At 43.5% G+C, this 14,709-nt stretch overlaps 1 pseudogene; it reads left to right on the forward strand.

Annotated features, from left to right (window-relative positions):
• Positions 1-10,991: 10,991 nt before the first annotated feature.
• Positions 10,992-11,821, forward strand: LOC119932839 (annotated as a pseudogene).
• The last annotated feature ends 2,888 nt before the right edge of the window (positions 11,822-14,709 follow it).

Raw genomic sequence — 14,709 nt, forward strand, 5'->3', positions numbered from 1 at the left:
GATTTTAGGAAGGTCACACATGTTGGTTTCAATTTTTCAATGAAATAGATTTCAAGGTCATTAGGGGTAAGAAAGGTCATTAGGGGTAGCCAGGAGAATAACGCGTTTAGGGAGGGAGATATCTAGTGCATAGAACCCGGGCTTGGGTGTCAGGAGGACCTGAGTTCTATTCCTTAATCCACCACTTGTCTTCTGTGTGACCATGGGCAAGACACTTCATTTCTCTGGGCCTTAGTTCCCTTTTCTGTAAAATATGGATTAAGACTGTGAGTTACATGCGGGACGTGGATTGTGTCCAACCTGATTAGCTTCTACCTACCCTAGTGCTTAGTACAGTGCCTGGCACATAATAAATACTTCAAAAATACCATTTTTAAAAGTCTGAAACTACTGTCACAGGCAATGGGCATGGGAGTTGTTAAGGATGGAGAATTAATATTGCTGGGCAGAGGTGGGGTGGAGTTTGAGATGGATGAGGTGAACCTGATATTTAATTTTCTGTCAACTGTGATCCACTACATAAGCACAAGATCCAGGGCTGTGGGTTGGTTGAACAAAAATCAACAGAGGAATGGGGAGCAAAGTTACTGTGTTCAGAGGAGAGGGTGGAGTTGAGGATGTGGACTTGTCAAGAGAAGGTAAGCTCTGTATGGAGACCAAATTGTCCATGGTGTGATGAATTGGGTTGATTGAAGGGGATTGAGAAATTAGCAGTCTCTGAGAGGGAACAAGACAGTTCTGTGGGTGGGGCAATGAAGGGGAAGAAGGGAAGTGAGGATACTGTGGTCAGAGAATGGGGTGTCAGTGATTGTGAGGCTAGAGATTTGTGTATCGATTAGTGACGAAAAGATCAAGCATATTTCCAAGTTGGTCAGTGAGTGAGGTGGGGTGGAGCAGGAAGTCAGTGGAATGGAGGAGTGAGAGGCAGTGGGCATTGGGTAGGTTGCTGGGAACATTCATGTGACTATTAAAGTCCCTGAGTATTAGTATGGGGGTGGAGAAGGAGAGAAGTAATGTCAGAAGGACATCAAACTGGTTCAGAAAGTTGGAGGTGGAGCCTAGGAGACTGTAAATGACAGCAAGCAGTAATTGTAGAAACAGAAGCAGGAGGAGGAAGAAGGAGGGGATGGAGAGGATGTGATGATGCAAAAGTGGCACTGGGAGCAAAGAAGCAAGTCAACATGAGGGAAAATGAGGCCCTTAAGTGAGAGTAGCCCCTTCATTCTTTAATTAACTCATATCTTGAAGAAACCATCTGAATGCTATCATATTCAAAGTACGTGTCAATAAACAGATAGTTATTCAGGTAAAGACTTCAGTGTGAAACTTTGGGAGCTTTTTCCCATCATAATCAGCCCTGGGGCACAGGGCAATCTAATAAAAAGAATATGCACTCAGTCCCACCACTGCCAATGGCCTGCTGAGTGACTCTGGGCAAGCCACTTACCCTCTCTGGTTGCCAGTTCCCTCACCTTTAAAAGAAGGAAAAGACAGACTGTGAGCCCTGGATGGTTCAGGGACCATGTCTGATCTGAAAACCCTGCATCTCCTTCAGCTTCAGTAGTACTCAATGAATGTCACAGTACTAGTAGACAAAATATACCAATTCAAAGCTGGAATTGAGTGATAATGTAATAGAATGGTAGGTTTTATCATTATTTCAAGATGTAAAGCTCAACTCAAAGAGGCAAATATTTGCTGGATGAGGAAGCATGGAGGGAGGAAAAGGAAAAAATATCCTAGAATATCCTAGAAGGAGGAGTGATTCTTTGGTCTGTTTAAACTTTTTCATGAGTTGGGCCCAGGAGAAAGCAGGATGCATAAAACATGAACAGCAGGTGTAAGTTAAGCTTGCCAAATTATTTATAGATTCCTCCAGTAGTAAGAGTTATCTATTTTCACTCTTAACTCAGGTTTTTCAGCAGAAACCTATTTTGCCATATTAAATGCACATCCTCCCTCCAGTTTATTATAGAGAAAATGTATCTAGTGTGAAAGCCAAAATGAATTTCACCAGCCTCACCTCTAGCACACATCAAGCAATCTTGCTTGAAGCAACTTGGCTGGAGACTAAGAGGACCTGGGTTCTAATTCTGCCTCTGCCAACTGCCTGCTGTGGGACTTTGGACAAATCACTTAATTTCTCTGTGGAAATAGCAAACATATATTGTCATGATTTGGTCCCAGTCCCCAATACAGCTGTTGTTTGAAAACTGTTGGGTCAAACACTTCAGCTCAAGTACACCCTTCTTACCTTTAACTCAACTCTTACTTCCTTCATAAAGACTCTCATCTTCCAGAAGGGTTCCAGCTAGTTATGCAAGGTTTTCCTCTGGGACTTTTAATTATCATCTACCTAAGCAAATGCCAAATCTGATTACATATGAAGAAAGAGAAAGAAAATGGGCTCAGGTAATCTAATCGATAATAAACAATCAATGATTGTTCTTAGTCATTAGGGAAATTTATTGCTGACTGCTTTCACATAATTAATTTCAGCAATGGTGGTTCCTGCTACCCAGGAAAACCGAATAAGATCAAGTAAGAACTGGCAATATATTTTCAAATGTCTAGATTCTTCCTATCCGCCTTACAGGGCTGGTCTCCACAGGTAATCTAGGTTGTATCCACATTCGGCTTTGCTCACTTGCTCTGACTCAGATGGTCCCTTCCTTACCTCTGGTGCTGTGACTAATAAGCTGATTTCTATGGCACAGTCAACCTCACTATATAAGAGGGCTTCCTCTTGGGCTTTCTGGGATCTGGGAACTCTTGAGAGTTTCCCCGCAATGCTAGACTATGCAAAATCTGCTCCATTTTCCTTTACACGGAAGACAGCAGAGGATCATAGTTTCAAATAGACAATAGCTGTGTGAATAAGCGACTTGTAGATTGGATGTATTTTAGACTCTACCATATCTATTTAAAGGCGTAAGGTGGTGGAATCGTACTAGATTTCATGATGGAAGTTCAGGCTCTGTCAGAGGTGGAATAGGATTACTGCATCAGCCTCCTTACTGACCTCCCAGCCTCCTGTCTCTACCCACTCCAGTTTATACTTCTCTCTGCTGCCCCAATCATTTTTCTACAAAAACGTTCAGGATACGTTTCCCCACTCCTCACAAAATTCTGGTGGCTGCCCATCCACCTCCACATCAAACAAACACTCTTAACAACTGGCTTTAAAACACTCAATCACTTTGTCGCCTCCTACCTCACCTCGCTACTCTCCTACTAAAAAGCAGCCTGCACCCTTCATTTCTTTAAAGCTAACCCTCTCACAGTGCCTCTATCTTGCCTCCAACCCCTCGCCTACATGCTGCCTCTGTCCTGGAAAGCCATCCTTCCTCCAATCTGACATTTACTCTACCCTCCTTCAAAGCCTTACTGAAAGCACAACTCCTCCAAAAGGCCTTCCCTGACTAAGCTCGCCTTCTCTCTTCTCCCTCTCCCTTCTGCATCAACTTGACTTGTTCCCTTTGTTCTTCCCCGCTCCCAGCCCCACGGTACTTATGTACATATCAACAATTTATTTATATTTTCATTAATATCTGCCCCCCACCCCAGATTGTAAGCTCACTGTGGGCAGGGAATGTGTTTGTTTATTGTTGTATCGGACTCTCAAGCACTTAGTGCAGTGCTCTGCACACAGTAAGTAGTCAATAAATACTCTTGAATGAATAAATGAGCAAGATCTAAATGGGAACAGGTACATTGTTCTCCAATATTTTTCTCAAATATCTGGGAAAACCATTCTGAGGAAATTTTAATTCGGGCTGAGAATCTAGTATGGAATAAGATATTTGCCTTTCCTTGAGTTTCTTGGGAACCCAGAGTGACTTGAGTGCTAGAGTTTGATGAAGCCTAAACATATCATCTAGCTGGGCTCTGTGGTTAGACACAAAACAGTTTCTGATTTTCCTCTGTACAATTGGTCTTCAGATATCTACAGAGAATTTTAAACACATGGATAGTGGAGTCCTGATCCACTGATCAGCAATAGAGAACTTTTATCCTGAGCCTTCTGTAATGGCAAAAGAGTGGCCATTCACTTGGTTTTATTCCAGCAGTCCAGCTGAAAATTCAGCCAGTTTCTCCTCTGTGCGGTGCAGATATGGAACTAGACATCTTTTTACCCAGTATTTTAATTGCAGCACTGTAGCACTTGCTGCTGAGTTCCATGACACCTTCATGCACACAGGCCTGGGAAAGGAGAGCGACAGCTTTGGGTCAAGTTATGAAGGCCCATGGGTCCCCCACCAGTGAATCGTTCTAGGTGTGAGGAAAGTTGGTTTATATCCACAGTCGTGGCTATGATACCATTATATTATCATGCATGCCCAGCGTAATGCATGCAACCCTGTCTGTATGCTCTAGTGCCACCAGAAGCCATCCTACAGAGGGTACCTTTCCAGAGCAAACTTTTTGATTAGAAATTTGGTAAAGAGGATTTAGATTTCATCTCCAGGAGTAAATATCCTTATTTACCCCAGTTAATTGTTAACCATAATAAGTGTCTGCTTTGGAGAAGAACCAGCCTGAGTGTTTATGTGAGAGAAAATATATTTTCAAAAATCCATGTTTTATTTAGGCATTTGGCTCAGAGATCGGCCAACATTTTCCAAAGCCTCCTACAAATAGATGGTGAATTCCTTACCATGGGGCAGTGCAGTCTAAGTACATTTTCAGCTGACAAAGTAGTAGTAGTGGAGAGGCAGCATGGCTCACAGGAAAGAGACCGGGCTTTGGAGTCAAGAGTTCATGGGTTCTAATCCCAGCTCTGCCACTTGTCAGCTGTGTGACTTTGGGCAAGTCACTTCACTTCTCTGGGCCTCAGTTCCCTCATCTGTAAAATGGTGGTGAAGACTGTGAGCCCCACGTGGGACAACCTGATCACCTTGTGTCCTCCCCAGCACTTAGAACCGTGCTTTGTACATAGTAAGTGCTTAATAAATGCCATTATTAGTAGTAGTAGTAGTAAATGCCAAAATAGAGCTTCCTTCAGAAAGGTTTGTGCCTTCTTCTGTTTGTACCCCCACAATAATTGGTACAAAGTGTCGTGAGTGAGAAACACTTGCTTGGTTGGATGATATAAGTGATTTTGAGTGATGTGCCCTGATTTAAGGAAATGAATAGCACTAGGCCATGTGGGCAGAGAACATGTCTACTCCTCTGTTGTACTGAACTCTCCCAAGCGCTTAGTATCTTCCCCTGCACTCAGTAAGCATTCAATAAATACAACTGAGTGGGTAAAGATTCTAAGAATACTCTAACATGTGAAGGATAGCTGAATCAGAAGCATAAAGTTTGCATGAATGGTAAGGTACAGATGTTTGAGAGAAAGGAAAAATGAGTCATAGTGAGAGATGTCCCATGAAATCAATCAATCAATTCATCAATGATATTTACTGAGTGCTTACTGTGTGAAGAACACTGTACTAAGTGATTGGAAGAGTGCAACACAGCAGAGTTGGTAGATACTTCCCCACCCTCAAGGAGCTTAGAGGCTAGACGGGGAGACAGACATTACCATGAATAACTGAATTTCAAATTTGTTCATAGGTGTTGTGCGGCTGAGGGTGGGACAAATATCAAGTGCTTGAAGGACATTCATTCTTTCAATCGTACTTATTGAGCGCTTACTGTGTGCAGAGCACTGTTCTAAGCGCTTGGGAAGTACAAGTTGGCAACATATAGAGACGGTCCCTACCCAACAGTGGGCTCACAGTCTAGAAGGGGGAGACAGACAACAAAACAAAACATATAAACAAAATAAAATAAAAAGAATAGTAAATATGTACTAGTAAAATAAATAGAGTAATAAATCTGTACAAACATATATACAGGTACTGTGGAGAGGGGAAGGAGGTAGGGGCAGGGGGATGGGGAGGGGGAAAAGAGGGAGAGGAAGGAGGGGGCTCAGTCTGGGAAGGCCTCCTGGAGGAGGTGAGCTCTCGGGCTTTGAAGGGAGGAAGAGAGCTAGCTTGGCGGATGTGCGGAGGAAGGGCATTCCAGGCCAGGGGGAGGACATAGGCTGGAGGTCGACAGTGGGACAGGTGAGAATGAGGCACAGTGAGGAGGTTGGTGGCAGAGAAGCGGAGGGTGCGGGCTGGGCTGTAGAATGAAAGAAGGGAGGTGAGGTAAGAGGGGGCGAGGTGATGGAGAGCCTTGAAGCCGAGAGTAAGGAGTTTTTGCCGATGCATAGGTTGATTGATAGCCAGTGGAGATTTTTGAGGAAGGGAGTAACATGCCCAGAGCGTTTCTGCACAAAGATGACCCAGGCAGCAGCGTGAAGTATAGATTGAAGTGGGGAGAGACAGGAGGATGGGAGATCAGAGAGGAGGCTGATGCTGTAATCCAGTCGGGATACGAAGAGAGATTGAACCAGAAGGGTAGCGGTTTGGATGGAGAGGAAAGGGCGGATCTTGGCAATGTTGTGGAGGTGTTGGTTTTGGTGATGGATTGGATGTGAGGGGTGAACGAGACAGTAGAGTCAAGGATGACACCAAGGTTGTGGGCTTGTGAGACGGGAAGGATGGTAGTGCCGTCAACAGTGATGGGAAAGTCAGGGAGAGGGCAGGGTTTGGGAGGGCAGATAAGGATATCAAGTGCGTAGGCTACCCAGAAGGAACAGGACATAGGAGAAATGAGGACTTAGTTGGGGAAGACTTTTCAGAGGAGATGTGATTGCAATAACGCTTTGAAGGTGGGGAGGTTGGTGGTCTGCTCTATATGGAAGGGGAGGGAGTTTCAGGTTATATGGAGTATGTGGGAAAAAATCTGAACTATCTGACTGAAAATAGTTTGAGATATTTGTTGGATGCAAATATATTTGGCTTGTCCAGATCTGGATTTCACAAGGGCTCATTTATTATTTAAACCCTGAATGCGTTTTTCTAAGCTCATCTGAAATGCTAGGCTTCCCGTAATCTCATCAGAGGCTTCAGTAAAACCAGAGAACCTGGAGTGCAGGAAATGATATTACTAGTAAATATGCACTTTCTAACGTATTGAGATATTTCTTAGCCTTTGGATAACAACGTGGAATTGACTTACTAAAAGTGAGGGAGGCAGTGCACATACTTGGAATAATAGCAGCATCAGAACAAGCTTAAATTTATCATCAATCCCCTTCATCCTTAATAATAATAATAATAATAATAATAATAATAATAATAATAATGGTAGAGAAGCAGCATGGCTCAGTGGAAAGAGCCCAGGCTTTGGAGTCAGAGGTCATGGGTTTGAATCCCGGCTCCACCACAGGTCTGCTGTGTGACCTTGGGCCAGTCACTTCACTTCTCTGAGCCTCAGTTCCCTCATCTGTAAAATGGGGATTAAGACTGTGAGTCCCACGTGGGACAACCTGATCACCTTGTACCCCCTCCCCAGCGCTTAGAACAGTGCTTTGCACATAGTAAGCGCTTAACAAATGCCATTATTATTATTATTATCATTATTTGTTAAGCACTTACTATGTACCAAGCACTGTTCTAGATGCAAGGTAATCAGGTTGTCCCACGTGGGACTCACAGTCTTCATCCCCACTTTACAGATGAGGGAACTGCGGCACAGAGAATTTAAGTGACTTGCCCAAGGTCACACAGCAGACATGTGGCAGAGCAGGATTAGTGGGATCCTCCTCCCCCATCTTAATTCATCAATCAATCAATCAATCAATGATATTTACTGACCATTTACTGTATTGTACCAAGGACTTGGGGCCCTTGGAGCCCTACCCAGGAGGACTTTACAGTCCAGAGGATCTTTCAGTCTAAAGTAAACATCCTCCTTTCCCTCTCTCTTTGTCTTACTCCTTCATTTGCATCCCTTCTTGCTCCTTCCTCCCTACCTTGCCCCTCATATTTGGGAATTAAATTTTCCCCTGGGCTCAGTATGCAATTTGATGGTAAATTTGTTTCTTATGAAGACAGGAGAGAGGGAGGAGGAGAACAAGGGCGAGGAAGGGATGAGCAGAAGAGAAAGAGAATTTCATAGTTTAATATATGCCCCATATGGATTGTTCTGTAATGAGCTGCTTCTGTTGATGCGTCATTCATTTCATTGGGTGTCTTCAGAAGGTCTCTCTAAGCTATGTTCTTCTCTTTGTTGCTCTTTATGGGGACACCAAGGGACTATTTGGGACCCTGATGTACTAATGTCCTAAATGGCTCCTTGATGGGCTGATTCATTGAATGCAGCTCCATAAAGGGATCAGTTTACAGGCATTTCCCTGGTAGGATTTGGCCCAGTGCATATTAATTGATGGTGATGTTGACAGTCTCCTTAATTAAAATGGGCCCAGCAGGCTCATAAAGCAAGCTTCCATGATGATATTTCCTCCCATTGTTTTCAATTCTGCTTCAGGAAAACATGGGTGAAATAAGACAAAGCCACTGGGACTGAAGAGTAAGTGTTCCATTGTGGAAAAAGGTACTCTGAAGAATTATGATTCTTGGCCTAAGACACCTCGACACAGGTTCCACAAGGGTCCTATTAGTTTGGCAGCATTTTAACACTTTCTTCTAAAACTTATTTCAGCCTAGAACCAAGGAATTAGTCCTTTTCACCTAATTTTTGCCTTAGTTCCTCTTTTGTGTTGAGTCTATTGAGGACATAATGATGATGATGGCATTTGTTAAGTGCTTACTCTGTGCCAAGCACTGTTCAAAGCGCTGGGGTAGATACAAGGTCTTCAGGTTGTCCCACATGGGGCTCACAGTCTTAATCCCCATTTTCCAGATGAGGTAACTGAGGCACAGAGAAGTGACTTGCCCAAAGTCACACAGCTGATCAGTGGCGGAGTCGGAATTGGAACCCATGACCTCTGACTCCTAAGCCTATGCTCTTTCCACTATGCCATGCTGCTTCCCCGCTGCAATATTTCATCTGAACCTTTCTAATCCATGGGGAGTAGTCTGTAGGTGTCAAAACCACACTATAATTGGTTCCTCTTTTCTACAATTATGAGTTAGGGCCACCCAGCCTTTATCATAAGGAATAAAAGCCACATCATGTCTTTGTATTCAAGTCCTCACCACTTTTATTTCATAAATTGAATCTGGAACTGTGTGGGTGTTTAGATGCTTTGAACTTGGTAAGAGAGAGAGAGCATTTTGGAAGGTTCAATATTATTGAAACTCCTGGTATTTGATAAATGTCTCATGGTTCTTTCCTTCAATAGAATCCACATGAATTAGGACTGGTGATGATCATCTGCCCTAGTTTAAATTCAAGGAAACAGAAACAGAGGAAGTCAGGTTGAGACTACCTCATCGAAGCAGATTGAGCAGTTTTCATGGTGCCATGCTGTGAAGTAGTCAGAGGGCAGGCCATGTGCAGCCACCACACAAAACAGCCATCCCCTCTGGAGAACATCCTGGGCCTGAGACACTTTATCTTTACTAGAACCAGCGTGAAGCAGGGGAAGCAGTGTGGCTCAGTGGAAAGAGCCCGGGCTTTGGAGTCAGAGGTCATGGGTTCAAAACCCAGCTCCATCACTTGTCAGCTGTGTGACTCTGGGCCAGTCACTTTCCTTCTCTGCGCCTCAGTTCCCTCATCTGTAAAATGGGGATTAAGACTGTGAGCCCCCTGTGGGACAACCTGCTCACCCTGTATCCTCCCCAGCACTTGAAACAGTGCTTTGCACATAGTAAGCGCTTAACAAATACCATCATTATTATTAGAACCCAAACCTCCTGATTACCAGGTCCATGCTCTTTCCACTAGGCCAAGCTACTTCCCTTTTGTTTGAGGAAGGGCACAGAAATGGCTTAATTAAAATAAGCCCAAATTTGTTCACCACAGACCTGTTTACCACAGTTATAGGCTAAACGGAGAGAAGTACCTCTCTGCATATAGAATGCCTTTTAGCTTGGATCTAGATAGAAGGAGTAGAGCAACAGGGCAAGAGTTGAAGCAGCACCATATTGAGGTATTTTTCATAGTTTTCTCTGAGGAAAATTCCACTCCACCCAAAGGCTGATGGAACCCTTCCATTATAATAAAAGAAGCCAAACACCATGTGGAATGTACCATTGGCTCCTGTGAAGTAAAGGCAAACCAGTCCCTTTTCACCCTGGGTGCTGTACTTTTGTTCTTTCTTTCCTCCTACAAGTATCTAGCCAGTCTGGTAGCCAGGCATGTTTGCAACGGCTTTAAACTGTGACCTTTGCTGACTCTCAGTCTTCCTCACCTCTTCGCACCACCCCACATGGCTAGTCTTCATATTTCAAAATGGATAGTCTGTTCCAGTGGAAAGAGCACAGATTTTGGAGTTGAAGAAGCTAGCCCCAGACCTAGCCCCAGACCTGTCTGTTTCCTCACGCAACTCATGTAAGTTTTCATTACATCGTTTGTAAAATAGAAATCATAATCCCTGTATCTCTTGACTCCATAGAAAAATTGTGAAGGAAACTGATGTTTAATTGGTTTGGGTAAATTAAAGTGTTGTATCATTATATCTCCTTGCTCTTTCACTCCCTCCTGTGATCTGCTTCTTCTTCTCTAAGGCCAACGACCTCCCCGCTGTCTAGTCACTTCCCTTGCAGGGTAGTTGTGATCCCCAAAGTTAGTTTTTGACCTCCGAGATTTGGGTTGGAGTTAGTTACACTCTTCTAGACTGTAAACTCATTGTGGCAGGGTGTACCAACTCTATAGCATTGTACTCTCCCAACTGCTTAGTGCAGGGCTCTGCACACAGTAAGCACTCAATAAATACCAATGATTGATGGATAAATGCAGGTAAAAATAACTGATGTCCAGGAATCAACCACTCAAAATGGCCTATATAGCTCACAGGTCTAAAAGTAGATTTGAACAACAAATGGATTCGATATTTAGGTACCCTCATCCCATTGATTCAGAGCTATATTTTTCAAGGTGGTGAGATCACGCTGGACTCCCCACTCTCAGGGTTTTGCTTCAGACAGATTACTCACCCTATTTTAGACACTACATTTGGGACAACCCTGTGAATTAGTCTCCACAAAATGGCTTCAGCAGTGCAAGATACTGATGAAGTATGCCATATTTTCAATGCTAAGAAGATTCAGAAGTACTCCCGACCAGAATAAATCAAGAAAAGGAAGAAGGCAGTTATCTTTTGTTTCAGTGCGGACAAAAAAATGCATCACTGTGGAAGAAAGCAAAGAGATCTTAGTGGGAGATGTCGATGTAACTCTACTTCCCCTCCCCACAGCACTTGTATATATATTTGTACAGATTTATTACTCTATTTATTTTACTTGTACATATTTACTATTCTATTTATTTTGTTAATGATGTGCATATAGCTTTAATTCTATTTGTTCTGACGATTTTGACAACTGTCTACGTGTTTTGTTTTGTGGTCTGTCTCCCCCTTCTAGACTATGAGCCCGTTGTTGGGTAGGGACTGTCTCTATATGTACTTCCCAAGCACTTAGTACGGTGCTCTGCACACAGCAAGTGCTCAATAAATATGACATAATGAATGACTGAATGATCCTTTCAAGTATTCTGATGGGATGCTCCCAGCAAGAGATTGTTGTTATGCTTTGCCTGATGCAATCTTTGAAACAACAGAATCCAGAAGAGTCGATGCTTTTCTTGTGGGCCCTGGAATTCATGCCTCTCCACAGTAAAATGATTTCTGCAGACTCCAAGGATGCAATCAAAAATACATTTCAATGGATAAAACACAAACGTCAAGCAAATGGGCCAGAAGACCTCAACTTCTTGTATTGCCGAGAAGCTAGGTGGTTCCTTAAATGCAGCTTTTGAAATAAGCACTGTGCAAATTACTATTGAGTGTCACAAGTTAAAAGGCTTCCATGTTTAATGTATCTTCTTACTAAATATGTAAAACAAATCTATTTAGGCCAGGGTTTCACTGAGGAGAAGCTGTTGTGTCATGTAGAATTTACTAGATATTAGGTAATGGAGCCCAAACAAATGACCCTAAATAAACCTAAAGTCTACAGTTAAGAAAATCCAACCTTGGCTTCACTGACACTTGCTGGTTGCTCATTCTCAGACTCTTTCTCAGGCCACTCCTCAGGCTCCCACCCCCTAACTGTGGGAAGTCCTTAGAGAACTCATTTGATCCCAAGGCTTCAATTACCGTCTCTATGCAGATGATTCTCAAATCTACTTCTCCAGCTAAGTTATCTTGCCTTCTCTGCAGTCTCCTCCTGACTTCAGGACATCTCTACTTGGTTGTCCTGCAGACACTTTGAACTTAACATGTCCAAAACAAAACTCTTCTTCTTCCCACCTAAACCCTGTCCTCCCTGTGACTTCACCACAGACAGCACCACCATCCTCTATGTCTCACAAGCTCATAACCTTAGTGCTATTTTTGACTCATCTCTCTCATTCAACCCACATATTCAATCTATCACTAAATCAGGTCATTCATTCATTCATTCAATCATATTTATTGAGCGCTTACTGTGTGCAGAGCACTGTACTAAGCACTTGGGAAGTACAAGTTGGCAACATATAGATATGGTCCCTACCCAACAGTGGGCTCACAGTCTAGAAGAAAGTCAGTTCAACCTTCACAGCATTGCTAAAATCCATCTTTTCCTCACCATCCAAACATGTACCATATCAATCAAAGCTTTTATCCTGTCCCACTTTTATTACTTTATCAGCCTCCCTGCCGACCTCCCTACCTCCTGTCTCTTCCAGCTCCAAGTCCATACTTCACTCTGCTGCCCAGATATTTTTTTCTACAAAACCATGCATTCCATATTTCCACACTTCCCAAGAACCTCTAGGAGTTGCCGATCCACCTCCACATTGAACAGAAACTCCTTATACCATAGGCTTTAAAGCTCTCAATCACCTTGCCCCCTCCTACCTTACCTTCCTGATTTCTCAGAGAAGCGGCATGGCTCAGTGGAAAGAGCTTGGGCTTGGGAGTCAGGGGTCGTGGGTTCTAATCCCGGCTCCACCACTTGTCAGCTGTGTGACTTTGGGCAAGTCACTTAACTTCTCTGTGCTTCAGTTACCTCAACTGTAAAATAGGGATGAAGATTGTGAGCCCCACATGGGACAACCTGATCACCTTGTATCCCCTCAGCACTTAGAACAGTGCTTTGCACATGGTAAGTGCTTAACAAATACCATCATTATTATTATTAAAACCCAGCTTTCACACTGCAGTCTTCTAATGTCAACCTACTCATTGGACCTCCATCTCATCTATCTCACTGCTGGCCTCTCACCCATGTCCAGCCTCTGACCTGGAACAACCTCCCTCTCCCTATCTGACAGACGATCACTAGCCCAACCTTCAAAGCCTTATTGAAAGCATACCTCCTCCTTGAGGTCTTACCCAACTAAGCCCTCATTTCCTCTTCTCCCACTCCCTTTTTCATTGCACTTAGATTTGCACCCTTTATTCACCTCTCCCTCAGCCCTACAACACTTATGCACGTATCTGTAATTTATTTATTAATATTAATTTCTGTACTCCCTTCTAGGCTGTAAGATTACATGTCTACCAACTCTGTTATATTGTACTCACACAAGCACTTAGTGCAGTGCACCGCACACAGTAAGTGCTCAATAAATATGATTGATTAATTGACTGATTGAGTCAGAGACTTCCCATGAATCGGGGACAAAACCCTATCACAGTGATCTCAACTGCAGGGCAAAACTGATTGATTTTCTTCAGTGCCTGGTTGTGATGTAGAAAGGGAAAATGTCAATCACTGTCTAATTGTATCAATTTTCCATTTATCAGTCACCCATGGATTTCCTTTGGGAAGAAATAATAATAATCATGGTATTTTTAAAGCACTTACTATATGCCAAGCGCTGTTCTAAGCGCTGGGGTTGATATGAAATAATCAGGCTGTCCCTCGTGAGGCTCACAGTCTTAATCCCACTTTTACAGATGAGGTAGCTGAGGCACAGAGAAGTTACCCAGCAGACAAGTGGCAGAGCTGGGATTAGAACTCATGTCCTCCGACTCCCAAGCCTGTGCTCTTGCCATCAAGCACTTAGTACAGTGCTCTGCACACAGTAGATGCTCAATAAATAAGATTGAATGAACTAAGCCATGATGCACCTCAACTGTGGCATTTGTTCAGAGCTTACTATGTACCATGCACTGTTCTAAGCACTGCGGTAGATACAAGGTAATCAGGTTGGACACAGTCCTTGTCCCTCATGGGGCTCATAGTCGTAATCCCCATTTTACAGATGAGGTAACTGAGGCACAGAGAAGTTAAGTGACTTGCCCAAAGTCACATAGCTGACAGTTGGCGGAGTGGGGACTTGAACCCATGAACTCTGACTCCAAAACCTGTGCTCTTTCCACTGAGCCATGCTGCTTTTCACTGAGCACTGCTTTTCACTGCTTGATCTTACCCTGCAGTTGGTCCAGTAGAGAGAGCAGAGCTCTGGGAATCAGGATTGCTGAGTTTTAATCCTGGTTCTGCACCAACAGACTAGCTTTAGGGAAGAAGCTTTCTGACCTCAGAGCCCCTTAGAGTACTCTGAGAAGAGGACTGGCCGAGGAGGAATCAGGAAAAATAACTGGCCAATCTGGGAGTGGAAGTCCTATTGGCTACCAGAGCAACCACCTACTAGGTTAGAGTGGTAGGCACTCAGTCAATCGTATTTATTGAGAGCTTATTTATTGGGAGGGTACAATATAACAGTATAACTGACGCATTCCCTTACCACAATGAGCTAACAGTCTAGGGGCCG

This window comes from Tachyglossus aculeatus, chromosome 10 (genome assembly GCF_015852505.1).
Source record: "Tachyglossus aculeatus isolate mTacAcu1 chromosome 10, mTacAcu1.pri, whole genome shotgun sequence".
NCBI classification, from domain to species: Eukaryota; Metazoa; Chordata; class Mammalia; order Monotremata; family Tachyglossidae; genus Tachyglossus; species Tachyglossus aculeatus.